This window comes from Nansenia antarctica (genome assembly GCF_963989245.1).
Source record: "Nansenia antarctica genome assembly, chromosome: 5".
Lineage (NCBI taxonomy): Eukaryota > Metazoa > Chordata > Actinopteri > Argentiniformes > Microstomatidae > Nansenia > Nansenia antarctica.
In genome coordinates, this window is record NC_137690.1 from 45,624,702 (window position 1) to 45,629,936 (window position 5,235).

Consider the following 5,235-nt stretch of genomic DNA (forward strand, 5'->3'; position numbering starts at 1 on the left):
TGTTAGTCATGTTAGTCAGGTTAGTCATGTTAGTCATGTTAGTCAGGTTAGTCAGGTTAGTCATGTTAGTCATGTTAGTCATGTTAGTCAGGTTAGTCATGTTAGTCAGGTTAGTCGTGTTAGTCAGGTTAGTCAGATTAGTCAGGTTAGTCGTGTTAGTCGTGTTAGTCAGGTTAGTCATGTTAGTCAGGTTAGTCAGGTTAGTCAGGTTAGTCATGTTAGTCAGGTTAGTCATGTTAGTCATGTTAGTCAGGTTAGTCATATTAGTCAGGTTAGTCATGTTAGTCATGTTAGTCAGGTTAGTCATGTTAGTCAGGTTTAGTCAGGTTAGTCATGTTAGTCATGTTAGTCAGGTTAGTCATGTTAGTCATGTTAGTCATGTTAGTCATGTTAGTCAGGTTAGTCATGTTAGTCATGTTAGTCATGTTAGTCAGGTTAGTCAGGTTAGTCATGTTAGTCAGGTTAGTCATGTTAGTCAGGTTAGTCATGTTAGTCATGTTAGTCAGGTTAGTCAGGTTAGTCAAGTTAGTCATGTTAGTCAGGTTAGTCAGGTTAGTCAAGTTAGTCATGTTAGTCATGTTAGTCAGGTTAGTCAGGTTAGTCATGTTAGTCAGGTTAGTCATGTAAGTCATCTTAGTCAGGTTAGTCAGGTTAGTCATGTTAGTCATGTTAGTCATGTTAGTCAGGTTAGTCATGTTAGTCATGTTAGTCATGTTAGTCAGGTTAGTCATGTTAGTCATGTTAGTCATGTTAGTCAGGTTAGTCATGTTAGTCAGGTTAGTCAGGTTAGTCATGTTAGTCATGTTAGTCAGGTTAGTCAGGTTAGTCATGTTAGTCATGTTAGTCAGGTTAGTCAGGTTAGTCAGGTTAGTCATGTTAGTCATGTTAGTCATGTTAGTCAGGTTAGTCATGTTAGTCGGGTTAGTCATGTTAGTCATGTTAGTCATGTTAGTCAGGTTAGTCATGTAAGTCATCTTAGTCAGGTTAGTCAGGTTAGTCATGTTAGTCATGTTAGTCATGTTAGTCAGGTTAGTCATGTTAGTCATGTTAGTCATGTTAGTCAGGTTAGTCATGTTAGTCATGTTAGTCATGTTAGTCAGGTTAGTCATGTTAGTCAGGTTAGTCAGGTTAGTCATGTTAGTCATGTTAGTCAGGTTAGTCAGGTTAGTCATGTTAGTCATGTTAGTCAGGTTAGTCAGGTTAGTCAGGTTAGTCATGTTAGTCATGTTAGTCATGTTAGTCAGGTTAGTCATGTTAGTCGGGTTAGTCATGTTAGTCATGTTAGTCATGTTAGTCGGGTTAGTCATGTTAGTCATGTTAGTCAGGTTAGTCATGTTAGTCATGTTAGTCAGGTTAGTCATGTTAGTCAGGTTAGTCAGGTTAGTCATGTTAGTCATGTTAGTCAGGTTAGTCAGGTTAGTCATGTTAGTCATGTTAGTCATGTTAGTCAGGTTAGTCAGGTTAGTCATGTTAGTCATGTTAGTCATGTTAGTCATGTTAGTCAGGTTAGTCATGTTAGTCAGGTTAGTCATGTTAGTCAGGTTAGTCATGTTAGTCAGTTTAGTCAGGTTAGTCATGTTAGTCAGGTTAGTCAGGTTAGTCATGTTAGTCAGGTTAGTCATGTTAGTCATGTTAGTCAGGTTAGTCAGGTTAGTCATGTTAGTCATGTTAGTCAGGTTAGTCATGTTAGTCATGTTAGTCAGGTTAGTCATGTTAGTCATGTTAGTCATGTTAGTCAGGTTAGTCATGTTAGTCAGGTTAGTCAGGTCAGTCATGTTAGTCATGTTAGTCAGGTTAGTCATGTTAGTCAGGTTAGTCAGGTTAGTCATGTTAGTCATGTTAGTCATGTTAGTCAGGTTAGTCAGGTTAGTCATGTTAGTCAGGTTAGTCATGTTAGTCATGTTAGTCATGTTAGTCATGTTAGTCAGGTTAGTCATGTTAGTCAGGTTAGTCATGTTAGTCAGGTTAGTCGTGTTAGTCATGTTAGTCATATTAGTCAGGTTAGTCATGTTAGTCAGGTTAGTCAGGTTAGTCATGTTAGTCATGATAGTCATGTTAGTCAGGTTAGTCATGTTAGTCATGTTAGTCATGTTAGTCAGGTTAGTCAGGTTAGTCATGTTAGTCATTTTAGTCAGGTTAGTCAGGTTAGTCAGGTTAGTCATGTTAGACATGTTAGTCATGTTAGTCATGTTAGTCAGGTTAGTCATGTTAGTCAGGTTAGTCAGGTTAGTCATGTTAGTCATGTTGGTCAGGTTAGTCAGGTTAGTCATGTTAGTCATGTTAGTTATGTTAGTCAGGTTAGTCAGGTTAGTCAGGTTAGTCATGTTAGTCATGTTAGTCATGTTAGTCAGGTTAGTCATGTTAGTCAGGTTATTCATGTTAGTCATGTTAGTCATGTTAGTCAGGTTAGTCATGTTAGTCATGTTAGTCAGGTTAGTCATGTTAGTCATGTTAGTCAGGTTAGTCAGGTTAGTCATGTTAGTCAGGTTAGTCAGGTTAGTCATGTTAGTCATGTTAGTCAGGTTAGTCAGGTTAGTCATGTTAGTCATGTTAGTCAGGTTAGTCAGGTTAGTCAGGTTAGTCATGTTAGTCATGTTAGTCAGGTTAGTCATGTTAGTCAGGTTAGTCATGTTAGTCAGGTTAGTCAGGTTAGTCAGGTTAGTCATGTTAGTCATGTTAGTCAGGTTAGTCATGTTAGTCATGTTAGTCAGGTTAGTCGTGTTAGTCATGTTAGTCATGTTAGTCATGTTAGTCATGTAAGTCAGGTTAGTCAGGTTAGTCGTGTTAGTCAGGTTAGTCATGTTAGTCAGGTTAGTCATGTTAGTCATGTTAGTCAGGTTAGTCAAGTTAGTCATGTTAGTCAGGTTAGTCAGGTTAGTCAAGTTAGTCATGTTAGTCATGTTAGTCAGGTTAGTCAGGTTAGTCATGTTAGTCATGTTAGTCATGTTAGTCATGTTAGTCAGGTTAGTCATGTTAGTCAGGTTAGTCATGTTAGTCAGGTTAGTCATGTTAGTCAGGTTAGTCAGGTTAGTCATGTTAGTCATGTTAGTCAGGTTAGTCATGTTAGTCAGGTTAGTCATGTTAGTCAGGTTAGTCATGTTAGTCAGTTTAGTCAGGTTAGTCAGGTTAGTCATGTTAGTCAGGTTAGTCAGGTTAGTCATGTTAGTCAGGTTAGTCATGTTAGTCAGGTTAGTCAGGTTATACAGGTTAGTCATGTTAGTCATGTTAGTCAGGTTAGTCATGTTAGTCATGTTAGTCAGGTTAGTCATGTTAGTCATGTTATTCATGTTAGTCATGTTAGTCAGGTTAGTCATGTTAGTCAGGTTAGTCAGGTCAGTCATGTTAGTCATGTTAGTCAGGTTAGTCATGTTAGTCAGGTTAGTCAGGTTAGTCATGTTAGTCAGGTTAGTCATGTTAGTCATGTTAGTCATGTTAGTCAGGTTAGTCATGTTAGTCATGTTAGTCATGTTAGTCAGGTTAGTCATGTTAGTCAGGTTAGTCATGTTTGTCCGGTTAGTCATGTTAGTCAGGTTAGTCAGGTTAGTCAGGTTAGTCGTGTTAGTCGTGTTAGTCATGTTAGTCAGGTTAGTCATGTTAGTCATGTTAGTCAGGTTAGTCATGTTAGTCAGGTTAGTCAGGTTAGTCATGTTAGTCAGGTTAGTCAGGTTAGTCATGTTAGTCATGTTAGTCAGGTTAGTCGTGTTAGTCATGTTAGTCATGTTAGTCAGGTTAGTCATGTTAGTCATGTTAGTCAGGTTAGTCATGTTAGTCATGTTAGTCAGGTTAGTCAGGTTAGTCATGTTAGTCATGTTAGTCAGGTTAGTCATGTTAGTCATGTTAGTCAGGTTAGTCATGTTAGTCATGTTAGTCATGTTAGTCAGGTTAGTCAGGTTAGTCATGTTAGTCATTTTAGTCAGGTTAGTCAGGTTAGTCAGGTTAGTCATGTTAGACATGTTAGTCATGTTAGTCATGTTAGTCAGGTTAGTCATGTTAGTCATGTTAGTCATGTTAGTCAGGTTAGTCAGGTTAGTCATGTTAGTCATGTTAGTCATGTTAGTCAGGTTAGTCAGGTTAGTCATGTTAGTCATGTTAGTCATGTTAGTCAGGTTAGTCATGGTAGTCATGTTAGTCATGTTAGTCATGTTAGTCATGTTAGTCAGGTTAGTCATGTTAGTCATGTTAGTCAGGTTAGTCATGTTAGTCATGTTAGTCAGGTTAGTCAGGTTAGTCATGTTAGTCAGGTTAGTCAGGTTAGTCATGTTAGTCATGTTAGTCAGGTTAGTCATGTTAGTCATGTTAGTCAGGTTAGTCATGTTAGTCAGGTTAGTCATGTTAGTCAGGTTAGTCATGTTAATCAGTTTAGTCAGGTTAGTCAGGTTAGTCATGTTAGTCAGGTTAGTCAGGTTAGTCATGTTAGTCAGGTTAGTCATGTTAGTCAGGTTAGTCAGGTTAGTCATGTTAGTCATGTTAGTCAGGTTAGTCATGTTAGTCATGTTAGTCAGGTTAGTCATGTTAGTCATGTTAGTCTTGTTAGTCATGTTAGTCAGGTTAGTCATGTTAGTCAGGTTAGTCAGGTCAGTCATGTTAGTCATGTTAGTCAGGTTAGTCATGTTAGTCAGGTTAGTCAGGTTAGTCAGGTTAGTCATGTTAGTCAGGTTAGTCAGGTTAGTCAGGTTAGTCATGTTAGTCATGTTAGTCATGTTAGTCATGTTAGTCATGTTAGTCATGTTACTCAGGTTAGTCATGTTAGTCAGGTTAGTCATGTTAGTCAGGTTAGTCATGTTAGTCATGTTAGTCAGGTTAGTCAGGTTAGTCATGTTAGTCATGTTAGTCATGTTAGTCAGGTTAGTCAGGTTAGTCATGTTAGTCAGGTTAGTCATGTAAGTCATGTTAGTCAGGTTAGTCATGTTAGTCAGGTTAGTCAGGTTAGTCAGGTTAGTCATGTTAGTCAGGTTAGTCAGGTTAGTCATGTTAGTCATTCTAGTCATGTTAGTCATGTTAGTCATGTTAGTCATGTTAGTCAGGTTAGTCGTGTTAGTCATGTTAGTCAGGTTAGTCATGTTAGTCAGGTTAGTCAGGTTAGTCATGTTAGTCAGGTTAGTCATGTTAGTCAGGTTAGTCATGTTAGTCATGTTAGTCAGGTTAGTCATGTTAGTCATGTTAGTCAGGTTAGTCATGTTAGTCATGTTAGTCATGTTAGTCAGGTTAGTCATGTTAGTCAGGTTAGTCAGGTCA